We start from the raw sequence: 14,386 nt of genomic DNA, 5'->3' as shown, positions 1-14,386 counted from the left end.
ACCCGGTATAAGGTGTCTTCCAACATTCCTTGGTAAGGATGACCCACTCTAATTGGTTTTCCGAACCAGCCATCTCAAACACAGCAGTCGTTCCAGCAGTGACCTACATTTTTGCATTCCTTTAACTCGATACCACTAGCGATTCTAAATACGGTACAACTTCATGAACTGGCCGGTGTTTATTTAGCAAGACATGCAGCTCAGAATTTCATTGTCATCCAGCCTGACTGTTTACCCACAGGCATGAAGTGTAATTAACTAAACTCCTTCACTCTCTTTACAAACCTGGGTAGATACACACAAACCTACTCTATTCCAATTACATTTCTTGTAAACCTTAAAAAACCTTTTAAAAAAATCCAAGAGAGGGAGAACGGGAGAAGCATTCTGAATAATGGTAGATTTATATTTTATTTGCATTTTTATTCCTTTGCTTAAAGAAGTCCCATTTTGCAACTAATGAGCACTCCCTAGTTTGGGCCAGTAATTCTGAATTAGGCCCAAGAGCATCTCTTACTGATTTTGAGGAACAGGCTGCAGTGGCCACTGACACAGCTGTCCATCATTTCAAAAAGTTGATGCATTTAAGTTATGCATCCTAGTCCTGGGCTCCTCTGCCCTGCATCAGCATCAACTGACAAACAAGTTGTCACACCCAATATAAATGGCCTCCATCAACCATTATCCATTTGGAGCCTATTTTCCCCCACAAAGCTGTGTCTCGAAAAATTTCACCTCCTCCCACCCCATGTTTTAAAATGGTCTTCCAGAATTTAAATGTTATTGAGACTGTAAAGTATTGCAATTCCCAGGCACCAAGAATTGGTATGTGAAAGGTGGGGGAGGTAAGAACAATGGTGAAGCTGATGGACCAAATGAAGTGGTCCCAGGTAAGTAAACGAAAACGGTTTCCTCAGAAATGTGACTCTCTATTTTATGACACAGGACGTGGGTGGCGCTGTGGGTTAAACCACAGAGCCTAGGACTTGCCGATCAGAAGATCAGTGGTTTGAATCCCCACAACGGGGTGAGCTCCCATTGCTCAGTCCCTGCTCCTGCCAACCTAGCAGTTCGAAAGCACGTCAAAGTGCAAGTAGATAAATAGGTACCACTGCGGCGGGAAGGTAAATGGCGTTTCTGTGTGCTGCTCTGGTTCGCCAGAAGTGGCTTAGTCATGCTGGCCACATGACCTGGAAGCTGTATGCCGGTTCCCTCAGCCAATAAAGCAAGATGAGCACCCCAACCCCAGAGTCGGTCACGACTGGACCTAATGGTCAGGGGTCCTTTACTTTATTTAATGACAAATCTCAAACAAGAACAGCTTGTTGTTGTTTTTTTGGTTTTTTTTTTTACTAAGTCTCTAATCATATGCCCACTTAGGAATAAACTCTCATCAAGCCCATTGAGATTTACTCTCAAGTAAGCATGCATATAGAGGGACGCGAGTGGCACTGTGGTCTAAACCACTGAGCCTCTTGGGTTTGCCGATCAGAAGGTTTGCGGTTCAAATCCCCACGATGGGGTGAGCTCCTGTTGCTCGGTCCCAGCTCCTGACAACCTAGCAGTTCGAAAGCACCCCAAAAAGTGAAAGTAGATAAATAGGTACCGCTGCAGCGGGAAGGTAAACAGAGTTTCTGTGCACTGCTCTGGTTTCGCCAGAAGCAGCTCAGTCATGATGGCCACATGACCCGGAAAAACTGTCTGCAGACAAACGCCGGCTCCCTCGGCCTGTAAAGTGAGATGAGCGCCGTAACCCCAGAGTCGTTCGTGACTGGACCTAACTGTCAGGGGTCCTTTACCTTTACCTTTTAAGCATGCATATGATCTGATTGAAAGTTAGCTAAAAACATTGTCAGGATTATTGTAATAAATTGCAGTTTTATAAGAGTAAATATATTTAAAGAAGATGAACAAATGAGCAAATTTAGTTAATTAGGATATGCAGAAGATACTAAAAATAAATTTCAGGAACCGCAGAAAGAGGGGGAAGAAAGTAAAGTTTACAATGATTGTAAAATCAGTGAAATGTATAAACCTGAAAAGTATAAATAAAATAAAATAAAATAAAAGGTGGCTAAAAGCTTAGAGCATTATCTATCCTTTGCTATGTGCAAAGGAAGCTGTACCCTTTCATGTGACAATGGACTTCATCTACCATCATCCTTGACCAATGGCCATGCTGTCTAGGATTAAGGGGTAATTCCCATCAGAGTCCAGCAACATCTGGAGGGCCACAGGTTCCCCAACCCTGTTGTATGGCATCATACAAAACCTTACAAAAACTCGGAAGGACCCAAAATTCATGATGTTGAGTCCCAATGTTATAAACGGTCACATTTTCTGAAGAAAACCAAACCATACTATATGTCTGTTTCTTTGAAACTTGTCCTGTCCGTGTAATTTTGAAGCACCGTTAATAACCACTCCATTACAGTGAGAGCAGATGAGGGATTTATTTTTCTGTGACAAAAAGATGCAACCCCCAAATAATAATAAAAAATCTTACCACTACTCCAGATATTTAAAAAGCAATGTGAAGATGTCAAAATTCAGTCCCTTACTCCTGATTGGTGATCCAGAAGCATTTATAATATTTATATGTTCCTAGCATCAAAGACTCTGGAGCTGTTCCAACAAGCTAAGCAGCCATGAAAGACTCTGGTAGGCTTCAGACCAAAGCTGACATTTGTTTGCCTAGAGCAGCAGTGGCGAACCTTTCAGGGACCGAGTGCCCAAACTGCAACCCAAAACCCACTTATTTATCACAAAGTGCCAATGAGGCATCTAATCATAGCCTGCATTTTTATCAAGGCTTATATTTTGATCAGGGCCTGTATTTTAAAATGAGCTTAAGGTTTTCAAATGTTTTATGCCAGGCAGAAGACCAGCTGCCTAAGTACTTTGGTAAGATGTTTATCCTCCTGGACAAGGGGCCCCCCTGATTTATAGCAGAAAACAATTCTCAAAGTCGTAAAAAGGGAATTACAGGCTGAGAGCAAGGTTACACTGACCCTACATATTACAGAATATAAAAAAGGCTGAGAAAAAACATAATTAAGAGTTGGTAAATAGTAAAATAAGACCATGTGCCTCCCATTAAACTTGAGCCATATCTTCCTAAGGTTAAAGGCCAAGAGCAAATGGAGAAAGCAACTGGAGAAGGGGAGTGTAAACAGAAGAGGCTTTTTCCTATTTTATTTTGAGGCTGTAAACTGTTCCTTCCTTTTTACTTTGAGAAGGTTTATTCTTCTAAAAGGCTATCTATGATAAATGTATGAAATATATTAGCTTAAATGTAATTATGCAAAGGATCTAGAAAGAAAGAAATGTTAAATTCTTATTTCATAGAGTCTTATAGCTGTAGGAGACCAGAGGGGCAAACGAGCCCAGCCCCCTGCCAGACAGGAGACGCCATCGAGCACTCCTGATATATGGTTGTCAGGCCTTTGTTTAAAGACCTCCAAAAAGGAGATCTTTCATTGATGATGCATGAGAATGTGAACCCAAGATCTCTGACATCTGTTTAAGATAAAAATTTAAAACTATTAACCATTTGTTTTGGAGGGCAATAGGGCAAGGAGGGCAAGAGGTAAGCTGGTAATTCAGGTTTCTTGTTGAGACAAATGTAAGATATATGACTACTTATTTGTCATTTATAGATAGAAGAATATATAGCTTTTTGTTTCCCATAAAAGGCAATAGTAAATGGGTGTATCTTTTAGGATTGGTTCTAGCAAACAGCCAATGGGAATTTCAACCAGGCTGATTGGACAGAGGCAGCCAAAGGAGGAGCAAGGAGGCTGGGTTAAGGAAATATAAGTGCTGGCCATAATGGCAGGAGGGCAGGCCAGAGCTTGGTAACCATATACCACTGTGCCTCTCATTTATTTGTCTGACAAATAAATTATTATTTTAATTTCTCTATTGCTGCGTTGAATATTTCATTCCAGCTAAGCGTTAACCACAAGCAGGGTGCTACACCAACACAGCAATTTAATATGGTATAATAATGGATTGTCTACATGTGCACATACAAATAAATGTAAATGAATAAATAAACCCAGACAGATGGGCGGGGTATAAATAATATATGTGTTACTAATGAATTAATATTATTAACTGAATTTACATCCCACCCTTCCTCCACAAAGGGACTTTCCTGCTCAGTCTTGCTGCGGGGAGGGGGTCCTGAGCTTCCCTCCCCCCAAGTCCTTTTTAATGCATGTGTGAGGCATACTGGCTAATTTCAGGAGCAAACTAGCTGTGAAGGTGACAGACATGTTAGTGCACAGAATTGGGTCCTTGCTGATTTCCAAGGAAAACTTGGACTCTAAACCTCTGCTGTCTTGTGGAATATCTTCAGGAGAGGTGAAGGCTCAGGAGCAGTGCTGGGGGGGGGGGCTAATCATGGGTATGCAGTACCGGCACCTCCCCCCTGCCCAATATTAAAAAGGTGGTACTTACTTCATAGTGAGTACTGCACAGGAGTAAACCCTATAAAATCCAGAGTAGAGTTCCCAAGATGGTTGGGTGGTGTCTTGGACACCTCCTTTTGGCAAAGGCAGTTTTAGGGTTAGCGTAACTGTTGCAGTCGCACTGGGTGCCACTTTGCAGGAAGCGCCAAAACAATGCTGTAGAATGGAGCGTGAGAGACTGGCTGAGATCTGAGAGCCCCAAGTTCACCACTGCTTCTGGAAACTCCTGTAGGCAAGCTCATGCTAAAGGTATTGCTTTGCAAGGCTGAGACTGGGGTCTTGTTGTCCGGGCAGCCCAGGACCTCCATACACATTGCCTAGTCCTGGAGAGGCCACTTCAACACTGCGGGTTGGCCTCACCCCCAAAAGCGCACTCCATTGTCTCTTGAGACAGATGGATGCCAACATTTTAAGTTGGTTCCTGAATCCTGGGGCCCACATCCATTGATCAGCCTGATCAGCTGCTGCCACCAGACCTGTTTTCTCGAGTCTCTCAAAAATATATTTTTATGTAAGTTTAACAAAATTAAAAGATGCCTGCTTCTTGGGAGAAAAGCAATGACAAACCTAGATAGCATCTTAAAAAGTAGAGACATCACCTTGCCGACAAAGGTCCGTATAGCAAAAGCTATGGTTTTCCCAGTAGTGATGTATGGAAGTGAAAGCTGGACCATAAAGAAGGCTGATCACCGAAGAATTGATGCTTTTGAATTATGGTGCTGGAGGAGACTCTTGAGAGTCCCATGGACTGCAAGAAGATCAAACCTATCCATTCTTAAGGAAATCAGACCTGAGTGCTCACTGGAAGGACAGATCATGAAGCTGAGGCTCCAATACTTTGACCATCTCATGAGAAGAGAAGACTCCCTGGAAAAGACCCTGATGTTGGGAAAGATGGAGGGCACAGGGAGAAGGGGACGACAGAGGACGAGATGGTTGGACAGTGTTCTCGAAGCTACCGGCATGAGTTTGACCAAACTGTGGGAGGCAGTGGAAGACAGGAGTGCTTGGTGTGCTCTGGTCCATGGGGACACGAAAAGTCGGACACAACTAAACAACTAAACAACAACAACAATGTGCATAAAATTCAGTATTTGTGTGCCTTGAGAATGAAAATTCAGGCTTATCCACATCTTCATTTCCCCTGGTGAAATATACTCAGAGTCGCAAGGTGATTTCATGCTCTTTATTCAGCTCATAGTGGTGAGGAGGAATGGATGAATGTCCCCTCAAAGTATCTGCTTTATATACATTATTTACACAATGGGCTGCACATGATTGGCTAATTCCAGAATTCTACTGTAAGCTAATCAGGTTGTGGATTCACTTCTATCTGGAGCATGATTGGGTGGTTCCTGCCAACCAATCATACTGCTGCATTGTTCTAGGACCAATCAGACTGCTGCATTCTGAATCCTATTGTTCTAGGACCAATCAGACTGCTGCCTTTTGGATCCTATTGTTCTAGGACCAATCAGACTGCTGCAGTTTGGATCCTATTCAATTCATTACATAACACCTGGGGAAACCTGATCTTTAGAACTGAATTGGAACAAACAGCAAACAGGTTTTCCATGCATTGGCATTCAATCCGATTTATTGCTAGAGAGTGGGTTTTTCATGGGGAAGTGGAGGGGCAAAGGCAAAACTGCTTGGATCTATGCCCTGAAAGCATTGGACAAGCAGAAAACTATTCAGGCTTGTGCTTTTCAGAAATGGAGCAAGCAGATGTGTGGATGAACCCTTAGTGGAGGTTTTCATTTGCAGAATATCTGCTTTGCAGAGAACAGTACCGAGTGCCAAAAAGATGCTTGTGCAGCTGATTCTGCAGCAGGGGAGCAGAGTCTTTGTTTCAGTGTTTATGCTAATTGATGACTCATCCCTGGGAGTCTGGATATCTCTCAGAAACTGCCACCAAATTTAGGAAACAGCTTATCTGAATCTCTCTCTCTGGGACTAGAAAGAGAATACCCTAGTTCATCTTGGGCGATCTTAACAAGGAAGAACCTACAGAAAACTGGACCGCATTGCTACTTGTTTAACAGCAAGTTTCTATTCACAACAGGGTTTTTTGTAACAAGTTTAAAGACATTTTGCAGTAAAACTTTGGAACTCTTTTCTTTGTATGGAGAGCTTATTGATTCATATGCTGCATCAGGGAATTCCGCTCACGTAACTCTCACACCTTACATAATTTGTCAACCAAGAAGCAACAGGATGGTTTATTTCCCCAAACTGGTGGCTTTCCTACGTGGCCAGTGGCGTAACGTGGGGGGTGCAGGGGGGCTGGCCGCACCGGGCACAACATCTGGGGGGGCACGCTCGCACTCGCAGCTCTCTGCCCCTACTAAAATCCACGGGTTAGGGGGCACAAATTACTTGCCTTGCCCCAGGTGCTGACAACCCATGCTACGCCACTGTACGTGGCCATTTCCGTTGAGATTTAAGTTAACTATTTCCCTGATATTTCCTTCCTTCCTGATATTTCCTGATATTTCCTTCCTTCTACACAGACTTCAGGATCATACTGAGTAGCTCTAGAAGGTACATACCTCTTCAGGTGTTTTTGCTTTATTGAAGCAGGGAAGTTTCTCAATGCAGTTCCTCATTAACGGTCTGAAATGGTAGAGTCCAAAAGATCCAACATGTGATAGTCCTAATTGTGTAGCTCAGTTGTATTTAGAGTCCAACGCCGGTTCACAGAATGTAGAACTTTTAAAAACTACCCTCTTTCCTCCAACAAAGGCAAAGTCATCTCTTTACACCTTCGCTAAGGCATTTTCATTAGCATAAAATAAAACAAAAAACAAAATCTGCTTTGCTGTTTTTGTGACAAACTCCAGGCACTTTGCTGGGCAGTTCTAATTATGGAAAGAACAAAAGATCCCGGTGACAGGCACTTTTTAAAAATGAATTAATGGCTCCTTTGAAACAGGAGTCAACTTCTCGCCTCCTTAGCGTAAAGACAGCAGAGTGCGGCAATTAGTGATGGATGAACCTTGGTTCTCCTCACAATTGGCTTGGAATAAGAGGAGTTATTTCTCCTCAACTCGGAAATACCTCTTAGGAACACAAGAACCTGCCTGCTACTTAGACCACTGGGCCATCTTGGTTCAGTATTGTCTACACTGGCTGGTAGCAGCTCCCTGGGTTTTCACTCTCACATTGCTGCTTGAACTGAACACGGGTCATTCTGCATCCAAAACAAATGCAGGCAGCCCCCTGTTTACACAGGGGTTATGCTCTGAGGCACCACGTGCGTTAGTGAAATTGTGTATAATTGAAACTGAAAAAGCCTGCAACCCCCCCCATCACACCCACCCACTCTTTTAGTGATGTTTCAATAACATTTCTGGGTCACTTTTGGGTTTGGCGCGATGCATGTATACACGGTCATGCGCATATTCAACATGCATAAACTGCGGGCTGCCTGCGCTCTTACTGCCTCATTTTATTCCAAGCTGTTCAAACTCGATTGCAGCCCCAGTTGGGAACTGTCATGGGGGCCATTTGTTTTTGTGTCACCTCAGTTGAGCCCTGGGGACATCAGGTACTCCTTGAGAAACTACATTTCCCAGCATTCTCCAGGAGAGAGGGGAAAATGTTTTGGCCTTGCTGCTCAAACTTTGCCATTGTAGGGAAGGGGAGGGAGAAGAAGGGGCAAACCACTGGCACAGTCAGTTCATTTCAAGCTCCAAACTTAATAGTCTTACCCTTCGGTGAAAATGACAATGAGTTCATTTACCTCAGTAGCAGCCAGAGGGGCAGCAGCACTCACCTGACAGCCCATCGCTGGGGTTACTGTGGCTTATTGGCAGCAGAGGGCAGAGGTAGCAGCAAGGTTGGTGGCACAATTTTGGGGGCTTGGGTGGCTGCATTGAAAATATTGAACCACAAAAATTCAGCTCACTCTTAAAACCAACCAACCAACCAACCAGTGCAGGTGCCACACTGTGCCATTAGGTGCTCATGGTTTGGGCTAAATCTAGCATGCGCTTCTCTTTTTGTTGTTGTTTATTCGTTTAGTCATGTCCGACTCTTCATGACCCCATGGACCAGGCACTCCTGTCTTCCACTGCCTCCCGCAGTTTGGTCAAACTCATGCTGGTAGCTTCGAGAACACTGTCCAACCATCTCGTCCTCTGTCATCCCTTCTCCTTCTGCACTCCATCTTTCCCAATATCAGGGTCTTTTCCAGGGAGTCTTCTCTTCTCATGAGGTCACCAAAGTATTGGAGCCTCAGCTTCACGATCTGTCCTTCCAGTGAGCACTCAGGGCTGAATTCCTTAAGAATGGATGCATTTGATCTTCTTGCAGTCCATGGGACTCTCAAGTGTCTCCTCCAGCACCATAATTCAAAAGTATTGGTTATTCAGTGATCAGCCTTCTTTATGGTCCAGCTCTCACTTCCATACATCACTACTGGGAAAACCCAGTAGTAGCTTCTCTTTTAGGTCACTTCTATAAGCATGAAAAATGCACCAGGACAGCCAGCCACCCCTGCTATTTCATCTATGTTCCCTTTCCCTCCCATCCATGGCCAATCCTTCCTCGGAAGTTAGCTGAAAAGAATGTAAGAAGAGCCCTGCTGGATCAGGCCAATGACCCATCTGGTCCAGCATCCTTTTCTCTAAGAACAGCAACAACAACAATTTATTATTTATACCCCGCCCACCTGCCTGGGTTTGCTCAGCCACTCTGGGCAGCTCCCAACAGAATTAAAAGCACAATAAAACATCAATGATTAAAAACTTCTCTAAACAGGGCTGCCTTCAGATGTCTTCTAAAAGTCAGACAGGAGGGCGTTTCACAGGGTTGGCTCCACTATCAAGAAGGCCCTCTGCCTGGTTCCCTGTAACCTTACTTCTTGCAGGGAGGGAACCAGCAGAAGGCCCTCAAAGCTGGACCTCAGTGTCTGGGCTGAAGGACGGGGTTGGAGCCGCTCCTTCAAAGAGCTCGCAAACCATTCCTGATTGCAACAAACCTCTTGCAGTGTCTGGCAACTGGTATTCAGAAGCTTATTCCCTACTACAACATTGCCATCATGGCTAGCCTTATCCTCCCTGAATTTGTCTAATCCTCTTTCAGAACCATCCAAGCTTGTGGCCAATACGACCACTTGTGGGAGTGAAATCTATAGTTTAACGAAGCTATTGGAGCAAATTGGAAAGAGCCAACACTGAATCTGCAGTATCCATTAGTTCTCTGGACACAGAGTGTGTTGTGTGTCCCTGCTCCTGAATGGATGTCCTAGGATGCCTGAGCGCAGCCACTTGAGATTCCATTTACTAATGAGGTGAAGGGAGATCAGAGCGATGACACAGAGTGACTGACTTTGTTTGCCCTTTAGATACTCCCTGGCCTCTCTTAAAAGCTGCATAAAGAACTCATCTTCATAATCTTTGCATTGCTTTGACTCAGTAACAACAAAGGTTGTTTTCTTGATAGGGTTTCTTTTGGCATTTGGATATCCTGATGGGGGACAACTATTGACTCCTATTGACATTGGTCTCTAGGTCTAGAAACAGCTGCACTAGGAGTTGTTTTAATGGAAAACAGACATGTACAACACTGCAATTACTTAGAATATGTCAAGCAGTCAGCGGACCCATTTTGTTCTCTTAAAAAAAACTCCTTCTGAGGGTTGGTGTATCGTGGTGGCAAACAGCAAATGCCAGAAAGTCCTACATTCAGATCTCAGGACAAAGCTAGATGTGGCAGTGCAGGATTGGCTCCTGTGTGGACATAAGAAGCTGCCTTATATGGAGTCAGACAGCTGGTCTATCTAGCTCAACATTGTCTACACTGACGGGCAGTGGACATTCCCAGTGCACCTGGAAATGACAGGGGAAGCAGATGCTCTACCACTGAACTATATCCCTTCCTCAAATAAATATCCAGGTTGAAACCTGATGTAGAAACAATGGAAACTGCCTTATACTGAGTCATTCCATTGTCCAATCTAGGTCATTATTGTCCAGACTGCCTGGCAGCAGTTCACCAGGTTTTCAGAAAGGACTGTTTCTCAGCTCTAAGTAGAGATGCCAGGGGTTGAAAATGCATGCAGCTATGACAGACAGACATGATGGGTTAACACGAGAAATCTGGAATGGGGAACTAGTGGTCCTCCCATTGTTGCTGGACTCCAGTTCCCATCTACCCCACCCAGTTTTAGCAATGGCCAGGCATGATGGGAGTTGTACAACATTTGGCAGGCCATAGATTTCCCAACCCCTAGTTTGCTGTCTCAATCAACTTTTTCTTCCTGGGACTCAGAAGGCCACAACCCTTCTGCTTCCAGGCTCATCCTTTTCACACACACACACACACACACACACACACACACACAGATTTTATTGGGGGCCTTTTAATGGTTTCTCCAGTTGCAACTTGTGCAGGATGTAATGCTTTAGGTTCCCATTTGTGCAGCACTCATTCTTGGCTCCAAGGTGGTCTTTTCCATCATGGCAGAACCGCAACCACGGGTGAGTCCATGATATCGACCTCAGACTTTTCTTCCTGCAACAAGTGCCAGCCATCCCTGGAAACCCAGTTCACAATTTCAAAATGTGTCTTTTCTCAGAGGAGAGGGCAAAGTTCTCTACAATTCACAGAACACATTGCTCTAAATATACACACACTGCTCCTTTCATATTCAGCAATATGGCAGGGAAAGGGGTAGATGCCCGTACCCCCCCCCGCACCCCAACCATAATTTTTGATTATGGTACTTCAATATCCCTGTCTAGCTGAAGGACAACATTTTCTCTTTAAATAGGAACTGTGCATGAGAGTATTTCGAATAATGTGATTGCTGAAAATGCAACAGTATAATGTTGAGAGCTGAGTGTGTTATAGAAACAATGATGATTATTAAATAGCCACAAGAACAACAAAAAAGAGTAAAACAAGCCATCAGGAAAAATGAGAAGGCACAATATTGCCAATCAAGGGTTGTTATAGAAAATAACTATTTCAGACCGTGGCTGAATCTCGATGCCCAGGGCCATCAGAGTGCTGAGGATCTGCTGGGGTGGGTTTTGTGTATTGGTTCAGAGGAAGACATTTGGTCTGTTCACATTAAAAAAGCACAAATCCCCCCTCCCCTGCCAGCCAATGGCTACAGATCCTCATGGCTACATGACCTGCAGGATTAGAGAAAGCCTGCCTCTGAAGACCGGTGGTTGAAGAATATGGATGAGAAGCACTTCCTGTCAGGAGTGCGTGCAGGAGCCAGGCCCTGTGACTGGTAGGGCCTTGCAGGACTGGGGTCTTCCTGAGTTTGGCCTGGAAGGGCAAGGCACGGCCGCACAGGTGAGGCTTGACAGAAGACTCATAGCACCTGGTGGCAAGGGCCAGGAGGGGTATATAAGACCAGCATTTCCTTCTGGCTCTTTGCCACAGCAACACGCTACACACCTAGCTGTGCTTCAGCTTCCTGACTCCTGGTCCCTTGGCTTGCTGACTCTTGGCTTCCTGACCCATGGACTGCTGATTCCTGCTTCCCAACCTCTACCAGGGTCCCGACGTACCAAGCCAGGACTACAACAGCCTGTAACCCGGACTGTGACACTTCCCCCAGGAACATGGGTAGCCTCTGTGGGAACACCGTTATGAGTTAGGCTGCTGGTCTGGTCCAGGGGCAGTGCTTGAACTCCACCAAATAACGTAAGCCAAAAGAGAAGCTCTCAGTTATACTCAGGAAATAGAAGTGTGTTAAGGTATTGAGTATAGGAACATATTCCTTATACCAAATCAGATCATTGGTCTATGTAGCTAAGTACTGTCTACCTTGATTGGCAGTGACTTGGGGGCAGAAGAGCTCCCACCCCTGTCATGAAGACTGAACCTTGGAACTGCTGAATGCAACCTGTAAATCCAAACTCTTCTTCTTCTTCACAATTGAGCTCTATCCATTCTGAGCCTGACATGTTTTGATGACGGGTGCTTCACCTAGAGTGTCTCTGTTGTGAACACTGTTGATTGCAAGCGTACCATTGCTTCACTTAGATGTAGAGCACCTTTTTAAAAACCTCTAAAATTCCTGTAGTGCTCCTGAAGACAACAATTGGTTGGACCACACTAAGCATATTCAACACCACAGTAAACTTCCAGGTGTTGAGCACCAGTTGAACTCCTTTTGTCTTTCTTGCTTTTACCTCTTTTCTCAGACTCAGCCCCTCTCTAACTGTATGAGGTGGTGGGATCCTGAATGAACCATATCATTTCAGTCTGCAAAAAGGGGTTACCATTTCTCAATATCCCTCAATATGTGTGTAGCACATATATTACTGTATGGTGTCCCCTGCTCAAAGATTATTTCCTGGTTGGTAAAATGAAAGATAGGGAACCTTTGGTCCTTTAGAAGCCACAGACTACAACTCCCATCATTCCTGACCACTGGCCAGGATGGCTGGAGCTTATGGGAGTTGGAGCTCAGCAACAGCTGGAAGGTCGCAGGATTCCTGCCCCTTGGATAAATGAGTGAATAGTATTGGAACAATGCTTGCTAAATGCTACTGCATGTCAGCTGCCATGATACTGTCAAGTGTTGTTGGTGCTGCAAATTAGCTGTCAGATAACATCAAACATGACTGTTAAAAGTCAGATTTGTCAAACATTGGCTGCATCTGAGAAATTATTTAAATATAAAATGCTGTTAAAATATCTGATGAATATTTGTTGAGTCACAAAGCATTCAACATCAAAATTTGCATCTATTACAAGGGTGTGTCACGGACTTAATTAGAACCAGGCTGTAACCCCATAACTGTTTTTTAACAGCACAGGAAGTCATTGTGATAGGAGCACGAGGGGGTGTGTGTTCCTGTAGTTAAAACGAGTAACAAAAACAAGACCCAGTCTTTTTAAGACTCAAAATTCTATAGCTTATAAAAATAGCATCTGTTGGGGGTAACAACATGAAACTTGGAATACCTGATAATGTCTATGAAAGTGTGAAATTTCCACAGATACAGCAAGTTAAAATGTGCTTCACAACTTGACTCCCTTTCCCCCCACTTATTGAGATAACATATATATTTCTGTTCAGATTTTTGTCAAAGCTATTGATGTACTTTATGCAGGCTTCTTGAGGAGGCTTCTGCAGCCAGAGGGAGATAGGCTTCTGAATACCAGTTGCTAGAAACCACAGGATGCCCTTGTGCTTGAGTCCTGCTTGTGGTTTCCCCAGAGACATCTGGTTGGTCATTATGACAACAGAATGCTGGACTAGATGGACCATTGGCCTCATCAAGCCCATGGGTGTAACCAGGATTTATTTATTTTTTTGGGGGGGACAGGCATTATGTTGACACAATTGGTCTGTAAGTTAAGCATTTTTATTTATTTACCTGATGGAGCGGGGGGTGCTCCCCCTGCCCCACCTCACCCATGATCCAACCATCTGCCTAGTGGTGTAAGCAAGGAACAAGCATGATTCAGTTCAAAGAATGGTCCCTCTGGCAATGCACTGAGGCTCAGCTGCTTCATAGGGTAGCGCTCTGCTCTTCCAGAGAGCAGGACCTGAACCAATGGATTCAAATGACAAGAAAGGAGATTCTGACTACACATTAGGAAGAACTGTATGATGGCAAGAGCTGCTCAACAGTGCAATGGGCTCTCTTGGAAGGTGGTGGACTCGCCTTCCTTGGAGGGTTTTCAACAGATGTTGGATGGGATTATTTAGCGGTGACTCCTGTTAAAGGATGCTGGTGGCACTGTGGTCTAAACCACAGAACCTAGGGCTTGCTGATCAGAAAGTCAGCAGTTTGAATTGCCGTGACGGGGTGAGCTCCTGTTGTTCGGTCCCAGTTCCTGCCCACCTAGCAGTTCAAAAGCTCGTCAAGTGTAAATAGATAAATAGGTACCACTCCGCTGGGAAGGTAAATGGCATTTCCGTGCGCTGCTCT

This window comes from Podarcis melisellensis (genome assembly GCF_964234715.1).
Source record: "Podarcis melisellensis genome assembly, chromosome: 16".
Taxonomy (NCBI): Eukaryota; Metazoa; Chordata; class Lepidosauria; order Squamata; family Lacertidae; genus Podarcis; species Podarcis melisellensis.
This window is presented reverse-complemented; position numbering follows the sequence as displayed.